General features: G+C 46.3%; 2 pseudogenes; one reads left to right on the top strand and one right to left on the bottom strand.

Annotated features, from left to right (window-relative positions):
- The first annotated feature begins 3,662 nt into the window (after nucleotides 1-3,662).
- Nucleotides 3,663-4,455, top strand: LOC119315535 (annotated as a pseudogene).
- A 3,564-nt stretch (nucleotides 4,456-8,019) lies between these two features.
- On the bottom strand, nucleotides 8,020-9,765 carry LOC119314228 (annotated as a pseudogene).
- Between the last annotated feature and the right edge of the window lie 1,573 nt (nucleotides 9,766-11,338).

Raw genomic sequence — 11,338 nt, 5'->3', positions numbered from 1 at the left:
AAAGCCCAATACCTTTAGTCTCGGTACTCATACGAACCGGGACAGATGGAGCTCCATGTGGCCGCTGCGACTTGCCCAGGCAGGGGGGCCTTTTGTCCCGGTTGGTAGCACCAACCGGGACCAAAAGGCATCCACGCGCCAGCAATTCAGGGGCTGGGATTTTTGGTTTTTTTGGAGGGGGGGGGGGTTGTAGGGGTTTCATATATTAATTGTGTTAGCTAGCTAATAGAGAAAAGTGTCCTCTCTTATCTCCGTGCTTGGTCGACGCTACGTACTATACGTATAGAGAGGACTCGACACGCTATCTAGTAAACAAATGAAGAAAACCATTAAATACAAAAGATCGTCATGAACATATACAGAGAGAAGTGATCAACCTCTCCTTCTCCGAGTGATCAACCTCTAGTTAGCGGAGCAAGCAGGCCCTCCCCACGCAGATCATCTTCACTGGATCCGTCCGTGCGCTGGAACGACCTCGCGGGGTCCGTCGTGCGCTGGCGGAGCAGGCCCTTGCCGACCGGTCACAGACCAGCGGGCCATGCGTCAACTTCGCGTGCGTCGTGTGGCACGACAAGACAAGGCCTCTCAAGCCCGCGTACGCCGCCGCCGCCGTCAAGTCGTACAGGGCGCAGACGCGCGCCGTAAACTTCCGCGAAAAGGTCAGTGGTCGATCTATATGCATGTGCATGTTAATCATATATAGATCGATCGAGTAGCAAAGGATTTAAGCATCTGGAGTAAATCTCTTTTCAGCAAGGCCAAGATGCAATTTCATATGGCAAATGAAATCATCCTAAGGCTGGACATATATAGCTCAAGAAAACAGGCAACTCACACAGGAAGAATTTGCACTAAGGAAAATGCTCAAAACCAGAGTGCTTGGGCTTGCGGTAATTGAGAGGGCTAGAAGACGGCAAACCTCTCGGGTGCTATGGATTAGGGCCGGAGATGCCAGCACAAAGTTTTTCCACGCAAAGTGCAACAACAGAAGGAGAAAAAACTATATCCATACTCTGCAAACTGCGGGAGGGAAGGTCTTATCCCAGCATCAGGAGAAAGCTCAAGAAATTTTTAGGCACTTTTCGAACCAGCTGGGCAAAAGGAAAAATAGGCCCCTCACAATCAATTGGGATCAGATACAATTACCTCAAGTGACAGGTGTGGGTTTAGATAACCCGTTCTCAGAGGGAGAGGTTTGGGCAGCTGTTGTGAGCTCTCCGGCAGAAAAAGCCCCAGGCCCTGATGGATTCACTGGCCAGTTTTTTCGTTCGTGTTGGAGCATCATCAAGGATGACATCATGGCTGTCTTCTCCAAATTCTACAGGGCGATCAACACAATTTTTTCTGATTTGAACAAGGCCTTCATCACGCTGATCCCTAAAAAAGAAGGTGCACGTGAAGTAAAGCAGTTCAGACCCATCAGTTTGATGGGTTCAGTGGCGAAGATAGTTGCCAAAGTCCTATCTATGAGACTAGCCGCTGTCATCCCGCAAATCATATCCCCTGCACAATCAGCTTTCCAAAAGGGAAAATGCATTCACGACAGTTATCTCTACGTCCAAGGATGCGTAAAATCTCTCCACAGAAGAAACAAGCCTGCTCTGCTCTTCAAATTAGACATAGAGAAAGCGTTCGACTCCATCTCTTGGGATTACCTTCTCGAGTTGCTGCAGCGTTTAGGCTTCCCTGCAAGATGGAGAGACTGGATCTCCATACTTCTCTCCATGGAGACATCGTCCTGTCTGTTAAACGGCGATGCAGGGCAAGCCATAGTACACTTGCAGGGTTTGAGACAAGGCGATCCGCTCTCCCCTCTGCTGTTCATCATCGCCATCGACCCCCTCTACCGCCTCCTCGACGCTGCTGTAAACCTTGGCATCTTCTCTCCTCTGCCAGGAAGAGGTGCCAGCATGAGGATTAGCCTCTATGCTGACGATGCTGTGATTTTCGCCAACCCAATCAAAGAGGAGGTCGACTCGCTCCTGCATCTTCTCGATCTATTCGGGGACGCCTCCGGTCTTCGTTTAAACCAAAGCAGATCCTCGGTGGCCCTAATTAGATGCAACAATATAGACACCGCTGACGTGCTGCATAGTTTCGGTGGCTCCGTAGTAGGATTCCCTATGACTTATCTAGGCCTCCCGATCTCCACTGGTAGAATTCGCTTAGTGCATCTGCAATTTCTCCTCGACAGGATTAGGGCTCGCCTCGCTGGTTGGAAGGGTAGGCTTATGAATCTTGCGGGTCGTAGAGTCCTCGTCCGTAGCGTACCGTCAGCACTCCCAACTTTTGCGCTGACTGTTATACGGCTCCCAAAAAAGCTTCTGAAGGAGATTGACAAGGCCAGGCGGCGCTTTCTCTGGGCGCAAGATGAAGAATTGTCAGGCGGAAAGTGCAAAGCTAACTGGAAAACAGTTTGCTCTCCCGTCCAAAAGGGCGGGCTTGGCATTCAGGACCTCAACCTTTTCGGCAGAGTACTTCGTCTTCGGTGGCTTTGGTTGGATTGGATGCAGCCGGACAGGCCTTGGAAAGCTTTCCCAATCCCGTGCGACAGCAGTGACAGGGCCCTCTTCACTCGAGCCACGAAAATTGCCATTGGAAACGGCAAATCAGCAAAATTCTGGACCTGCCACTGGCTGGGAGATGTACCTCTATGTCAATCCTTTCCTCTGCTGTTCAAGAGATCAAGAATCAAGCTCAAAACAGTGGCTGAGGCACTGCACAACGATTGCTGGATCCGCAGTTTCGGCAATGGACGATATGAAGAAATCATACATGATGTAGTCAGGCTGGCCCGCATGGTCAGAGAGCACGGCGGGCTGAACAACGAGCATCGGGAAGATACGATCATCTGGACAGAAAATGGAAAGGGATCCTACTCCACTAGCTCAGCCTACAATGCCCAGTTTAAAAACATACCAAACAATGGAATGAAATCGGCCATTTGGGAGGTGTGGGCACCGGGCAAGATCAAAATCTTCTCCTGGCTGATTCACCACGATAAGGTTTGGTCTAACGACCGTCTGCAGCGTCGACAATGGCCAAATCCATACTTCTGTCAGTTTTGTCTCAAAAACCTTGAGTCCTCCGTGCATCTCTTCTGGAACTGCCCATTCACACAAGCAACTTGGGCTAAGGTGGCGGAATGGAATGGATGCTCGTCGCTCGCCCCGCCTCTGCAAGATCGATGATGCACACCCTCGGCAGTCACGGCCATTCTCAACATAACAAGAGTAGAAAACAGGAGGGGCGTGAAGACTATGATCATGGCTACCACCTGGGCAATTTGGATGGAAAGAAATAATTGCACCTTCAGATCGAAGATAGCGGTGGTAAAGGACGTCATCAACGCCATTCGACGCATGATGGAGCACTGGCGGCTTGCCGGAGCAAAGTCAATCGAGCCCCCCTTCGGGGACCTGGTTGTGAGATAATCGCTTAGGGGTTTTCTAGACTGAGAGCTGCAGGCTAAAGGCCTGCCCTCTGATTGTATGTCTTTCCTTTTTCCTCTGATCGCTTGATCACACCTTGTCTTTCATATGCTCTCTTCTAAATCAATCAACGCCAGCCAAGCTGGATCTTTCAAAAAAAAGTACAACTAATATGTGCGTACTTACATACCTGGTGGTGCAGCCGGTGGAAGCAGCGAAGCAGATCAACGCATGGGCGAGTGTCTCAAGCCTTTCCGCAAGGAACAGACCAAGGAGGACAAGATCCACCGCCTCGACGGCGGCATTGTCGACGTGCCCTTCATGCGTGACCACAGCAGGCAGCGCATTGCCTGCCACGACGGGTTCAAGGTGCTCCAGCTTTACTACGAGAGGGGTCAGCCGTTGGCTGCTCAGCCATCGGCGCTCTACTCAATGTGCATCTTCCTCCCACACGACCACGACGGGCTGTGGCGGCTCACCGACAAGACCGCATGCAACAATGACTTTTTTGCGCGAGCACCTGCCGACGGGCACCGTCCTAGTCGGCGACTTCCGCTTGCCCAAGTTCAAGCTCGCGTTCTCCACCGACATGACAAACGTTCTCCAGGACTTGGGACTCAAGGACGCTTTCGACCTGTGGAAGGCCGACCTGTCCAACATGGTGGAGGAGAGCCCTGGCGTGAACCTTGCGCTGGAGAAAGTGCTACACAAGGCTGTCAACAAGGAAGGCACAGAGGCGGCCGCCGTCACCGCTGCTGGTCTTTGCAAAAGTACACGGGCCTACAAACCGCCGGTGCGCGTGGACTTTGTGGCTGATCACCCGTTTGCCTTCTTCGTGATGGAGGAGGTGTCGGGTGCAATTCTTTTCACAGGACACGTCCTTGATCAACATAATAAAGCATTTGAGTTTTTAGCACCTTTATATTGTAATGCATGTGTTTGTAGAAGGAGAGAGCAGATGAATAGTGCACTGTACATTTCATGGATGGTGGTGGACAACGTAGGAAGAAAGTTGGATTTGTAGCATTTCTGATACAACACTCAATGAATATGAGAGTATAGAGATAAAGAAATAATATCAATCATCTTAGTGAAAAAGGTGAAATGGATCCCACACAAAGCATTAATTGCTCAGACATGCACGGTACCTCCCGTGCATGGTAGAAAAGCCGGTCTCGTAGTTCCTTCGAATGTTTTTGTTCCTTTTATTCCCCTCCTAGTGCGCGCTCTTCCTCGGGAAATTTCATGGATGGTGGTGGACAACGTAGGAAGAAAGTTGGTGCTGTGATTGTCCCTTCACGGTCCAGCCTCTGTATAAAAAAAATCTTTTTTTAAATAAAGATCCTTTTTTGGAATACGAGGAGGTTCGGTGCTAGGGGGCGCCAGAATTAGTTGTGTGACTTTGTTCGTGATTCAAGTATTGATATTGTTCGTGAAAGATTGTGGATGTCGCCTAGGGGGGTAGGCGCTTTAAAATAATTATGATTTAAGCTTAAACAAATACGGAATAAAATTAGTGTTTAATTTCACAAGCACAAAACTTGAAAATCGACTAGGCTCAACTATGTGCACCAACAACCTGTGCTAAGCAAAATAAACAACTAAGTGATAGTAAGATATATAACATGAAACATTATGGCTATGACAAAGTGAAGTGCATAAGTAAAGGGATCGGGTAAGAGATAACCGAGGCACGCGGAGATGACGATGTATTCTGAAGTTCACGCCCTTGTGGATGCTAATCTCCGTTCGAAGCAGTGTGGAGGCATAATTCCCCCCAAATGCCAGTAGGGCCACCGTAATCTTCTCACCCCCTCACCAAATATAAGATGTCGTGATTCCACTAAAGGGCACTTGAGGGCGGTCACCGAACCCGTACAATTGGCAACCCTTGGGACGGTCACCGAACCCGTACAATTGGCAACCCTTGGGGGAGGTCACCGAACCCGTACAATTGGCAACCCTTACAATGGTCACTGAACCCGTACAATTGGCAACCCTTACAATGGTCACTGAACCCGTACAAATTGCTCGAGGCAATATACATAACTTAATTGGAGACCCCGACGCTTGCTCGAAGCTTTACACCACAATGATTGAGCCCCGCAACACCACCAACCATCTAGGGCGCTCAAGAACTCAAGAGGAACAAGCTCTAGGGTATCAAGCACCCAAGAGTAATAAGCTATTCAAACTTCAGTTCCAACGTGTCACCGTGGAGAATTCAAATCTATGCACCCAATGCAATGGCAACCACAAAGTTCATCATACCGTAAGAAGTGACTACGATACTTTCATGGTATAAGGAACTAAATCACACATTAACAATCCACATTATAACAATTGACTTGTGATGATTGTATCTCAAAGTATAACAAGCAAGTTTTGGTCAATTCAATATGATCGTTCTTCTAATGTCATACTTTTAAAGTTGTTTTAGGAACATCATTACACTTAATGATATCTCAAGATCCGAAAAACATGATCACCAACAACATTTGAGCTAGTCTTAGAGGCGAGACTAGGAATCAAATTTTACCGTTTGTCATTTCGCACGTGCATATGAGTTTTCTACTAAATTGCATATTCCAGGATCATAGCAGTTGTAGCATAGAAAATAAACTCTTTATTACAAACATGAAAATATAATATTATTGCCTCTAGGGCATATTTCCAATAGGTAGAGTCATCCATGGCTCCGGTATCATCGGCTTATATGTCATGTTTTCTAGAGCACTCACATAACATGTCATGGGCCGCCCAATGTGACCTAGGATGGAACCGACTTAGGGGTTCTCGGCCCGACCCACCAGGCCGGATCTGACATGCCAAGGACCACCTAGGCCATGGCACCATCACCCTCATTAGGGGTGGATGTCTTTTGAGGGCATCTCCAATGGTTGTAAGATAGTTGTTGGTAGACTTTGCCACATAGGATTTTTTATGATGTGTCATGCAATAAATGAGGAAATAGAGGAAGGTTGTATGTACATGAACCAATACCCATTGCGCAAGCTCCAATGTAGAATGAGAGAGCACCTTATTTATTATCTCACATCCTATTGGGCATACTAGATACAATCCATTGGAGATGTTGTATGTTAAGATGTTGGTTGATGATATGACATATTTTACCAACAAGCTAACATACAAACTGTTGGAGATGCTCTGAGGGAGGGGACAATTGGCAGTGGGAATCGTGGGGCAATGTCATCACCGGGGAGCAGTGTCGTTGGTGGAGGTTGCATTGGGGCTATCCTGAAGGGAGAAGACATCGGGGCTGGGATTGTACTGCGTGTGGCCCAAAAAAATTGAAGGTGGTTTATGTGAGAGAGGGCGGACAAAGGAGGAAGAGAAATGCATGCAGGGTAGGAAACTGAACCTTACATATTTTTTTACGATTCCCCAAAGTTTAGCTTAACTATTCTCTGTGCAACATTTGTTTCTTTATACGAGCGCCCCACATGATTTGGCTCCGATTGCAGATCTGCTCTCTCATGTAGTATTTCGAAATTACTACTACCTCTGTGCTAAAATACAAGAAGTTTTTTTAGGCTTGTTTAGCCTAAAAACAGGTCTTATATTTTATGACGGAGGAAGTAGTTCATTAACATGGTATGGTTTGGGGGCAATAAGTTATTCGGTCTAGGCGTCTAGCTATGCAATCCAAGTCCACAAATAAGATGAGCGGTGCCGGTGCGGCCCAGAAAAGGAAAGGTGTGGTGGGAGGCAAGGTGACTGTGCTGAAGTGATAGAAGAAAAATCTTTTTCTTTAGAATCATACACATTGTATGGAAAAGAAACCATGTATCCTTTGGGACGCGGATCTTTGGGTGCCAATGCACACAAAGTGAAATATAATATAAAAAATTACAAAATTAGTCAAAAAAAATCATAAAAGTTCTTGGAAACAAGAATAGTATAGTGGTATACTCATGTGAAAAGTTTCGTGAAGGAATGACTAGCTTCCATGCTGTTCTAGACAAAATAAAACAAAATCAGCACTATATAAATGTTACAATTGACACTTTTGTAATGATAAATTTGTTTTGTTTTTGTCCCAAAGTGCACAGAAATCTCTCCTTCGTGAAGCTTTTTATACGAGTATAACGCTATACCATTCTTGTTTCCAAGAATTTTCAGATTTTTTTCATTTTTATGCAAATTCTTTTTTTTAAATCAGGCTCAATGGGACCCGAGAGCCATTGGCTATTTCTGGTATCCTTGGCTGCTATTGGTAGTTGTATTTGATTCATACAAGGGGCTTGCTTGAGTACGCTCCTCTCTTAATCTCTGTTATTGGGGAGTTCGTTTCGCCGCCTCCACTCCGTTTAATCCCCATTTATCGCAGACGTTTGTTCCTACCGGTTCGCCTCACCTCCTTGCCCGTTTTTTTCTTCACAATATTTACCTTCCCCTACCCGTACTTAAATCAAATTAAATCTTTTCAAAATTTAGAATATGATGCGTGTAAGGTATGTGTCGGACAAAACTGATGTTGAACCACTAAAATATGTATACCCCGTTGCGACATATGTGCAATTAGCTAGTAAAATTAAACCAAAGAGTCTGACTCAAAGAAAAGAAAGATCGAAAAAAATCCTTCTTCGCATTTGTTTTCTCTCGCAGTTTTTTCGCAAATATCACTCCAGTGTTGCATAAAAAACCATGCATGCTTGGTTTCCTTTATAGCACTGCATGCATACGTCGGAGCGACTTACATGATGAAGCAGGTACCTTACAACCCTGGAGCTTGAGGTACTTACCTATGGATCCCAGCCCCCAGGCATTATCGAACCAAACGGCTCTTATTCTGCCATGCATGCTAGCTGGTTGGTACGTAGCCAACCTAACTTTACATACACATTTTAGGCCTATATATTTGTAACACATATGGCGAGACGATGGACGGATCAGCTGTTGACGACCCTGCAGTTGCGCCTAATCTGGCCCGGCGGTTCCCGTGAGCGGATTGATGTTCCCCATCTTGATCATCGCCGTCACAAAGTCGGAGGCGAAGAGCGCCGGGTTAGCGACGTACTGGCGCACCAGCGCGTCCTGGGAGCCGCCGTTGAAGAGCACCTGATCGGAGTTGAGCAGGCCGCGCTTGGCGACCAGGTTGCGGTAGTAGGCGTTGTCGAAGAGGAGCTGTGTCTGCACGTCGAGCGGTGCCAGGTTCTTGTCGCCGTTGGGGGGCTGGGCGAACGCCGGGTCGATGTTGGTGCCGTTGTAGATGTGGTCGCGGAAGTTGAGGCACTGCGAGAAGCCGATGGTGTGCGCGCCGGACAGCGCAGTGAGGTCCTGCGGGCTCAGCTGCTTCTTGTCGAACGCTTTGATGAGCAGGCCCAGGCTTAAGCTTGGCGCCGGGAGGTCGCTGTTCGCCTCAGTCAAGCTGGCCGTCGTGGAGTCCCGGCGGCCGAGCGGCACCGACCAGCTGCAGGAACGACGTGCGTACCGATCGATCAAAGCGTTGTCAGCAACAAGAAAAGTGCAGTGTAACCACTGTCCATTGATTGTATTGTACGTACCAGGAAAGTGCCGTCCCGTGCTGCGAGGGCGGCGATGTCGGCGCAGGAGACGATGCCAGGGCAGAGCAGCTCCACGTTCTTCTTGATCTCGTCTATCACCTCGTAGCCCCGCACCGAATCCACGTTCGGGAAGGCTGTCTTCTCGCCAACGAAGCTACCCACGTCATCCAAGAGAATGGACCCGTCACAGCCCTATACATATACAAAAACATAATCCCGAATTAAGCGTGTTCACTAGTAGAACACATTAATACTGTATATGATCGCCAACGAAGCTAGTACTGTATATGATGGTAAATCAATTCGACATAAGTATCTTTTGCTAACAGTTCACCGTAATATAGTTACTTGGACAAAGCAGTCGTGGAAGTGGAGCCTGAGGAGGGAGGCGCCCATTCGGCGCTCGGCGAGAAGCGCCTTGATCATGGTGGCCCGCACGATGAGCTGCAGCGTCGGGCAGCTCTTGGCGTAGAACGACGGCGACAGCTGACCATGCGCGGAAGAGGAGAGCAGGAAGAGGGCAAGCAAGCAATGCCAGGCCCTACAGCTGGAGCTGGAAGCCATGGCTCACAAATCTATCTAGCTACGTGCGTAGGCTCAGTGTGTTCTTTCACCGTAAGGATTGCTAGCTCACCGTAAGGAGCCACCTATTTACAATAGCACTCTTCTTTCAGTTGCATGAGATGCATGTAGAATGGTCAAAGTTAGGCCGCTAGGGTTGTGGAGAACTATGACAAGTTCCACGTGGTATCTTTCTCTGGTTGACTAAGAGCAACGCATCTCTCTGTAGATGCCAAAAACTGATCTGTCTTTATTTATATATATGTTGCTCATCTGTCACTGCCAAATGGCATTCCAGTATATATAAGAAATTATGTATAAACAATTTAGTGTGTGGTTGTCGATCTTTATGGATAAAGATCATCTTCAGCAAACTAATTTTATGTAATTGCTGATAGGACATGGGACCGGAGAAGGATATGTGATCAAGTCATGATGGCAATTATTCCAGGCAAACAAAGATAAAAGAATAGAAAAAACATAATTAAAGAACCATCAGAGCAGTGTTCCAAGTGCATTCATAGTGGGAGGTAACGGAAATGCGCAGGCGCACGTGAGTGCGGGGCACTCACCTGCCAAGTCCTACTGCCCGCTCGGTTTGCCCCGCGATTCGCGCAGTAGTTCAATCCCACATGAGGGCACAGTAAAATAGAAAATCCCTCAAAAAGTTTTAAGTTTCCACAACAAAACTTACAGTTTTTGCATCTAAACCAGTCAAGTTTCAATCAATTTTAGATATATAATTTCAAGTAATTTTTCCATCGGTCCTAGACACAAAATAATTGATTTTTATCGATCACTCATACTAAGTGTCAACATTGAAACTTAACATTTTTTTAAAAAAAGTCATGGAAATATATTCAAAATGGATCTTATTTGAAAGTGTTGGTCACGAGAAGCATGAATATGAAAACAGAACTTAGTTTGGAATTTTCATTTAAAAGACATAAAACTTTGAAAATCGGAAGCCAAAATAAAAAGCGGACACGAGAGACATGCGTGCGCCCGCACTTGCATGCCACAAATCCTCTCCGTAGGAGGCAAGTGTTTAATTTTGTTTGCGGGATGAGAGGTGAATTAATGTTGCCATAGGTCAGCTAAATTCAATAGTATGTCTTCTATTGAATTCAGATGAGATATTCCGAACTTCCCGGAAACTTCATTAAAACAAAGGAAAAAAGGGGGATCCCTTTAACAATCTCTCCAACTATTCCAAACTTCTAATAGACTTCCTGAAAATCACTGTAACACCCATGAAACTCTTCAAAAGGAGGCAAACACAAAACCATATACAACTTCTTTGAAACCACCTTACTAATTGAATCCTCGATTGTGGGAAATAAAACCTTCATTGAACGCCACCATGAACCTCTATTGAGACATACAAAGATGAAAGCAGTAAAAGTTGTTTCATTTATCTGGTATCAAATTTGGAATTTGAACCACCATGAACCGTTCTTGTGACATCTTTGGTTAGAGTGATACTCCTTAGTGAGAACCTAGTTATACCACCGCGGTTGCCACATCACCTAGTCAACTCCAACCCTCTTTCCACATACCTAAGCACCCCAAGGGCCAAATAGTGCTTGATGCACCGATAGAGGTACATATAGATGTTGGACTGAAAAGGGATCGAGAACAATACATGTTTTGAATATAGCTAAGAACTATGTTTCCGCACATAAACATTATTTCATTTACCTTTGTGGAAAATATAACATTCTTTCAACATATTAATTTGACAACATGACATACATGAAAGGGCCAAGTCCTGATTTAAGTGTGTAACTACATGCAAATAGATCATTTTTAACAATC

Source organism: Triticum dicoccoides, chromosome 6A (genome assembly GCF_002162155.2).
Source record: "Triticum dicoccoides isolate Atlit2015 ecotype Zavitan chromosome 6A, WEW_v2.0, whole genome shotgun sequence".
Classification (NCBI taxonomy): Eukaryota; Viridiplantae; Streptophyta; class Magnoliopsida; order Poales; family Poaceae; genus Triticum; species Triticum dicoccoides.
The sequence above is the reverse complement of the archived record's forward strand: the minus strand, read 5'-3'. Positions and strand labels throughout refer to the sequence as shown.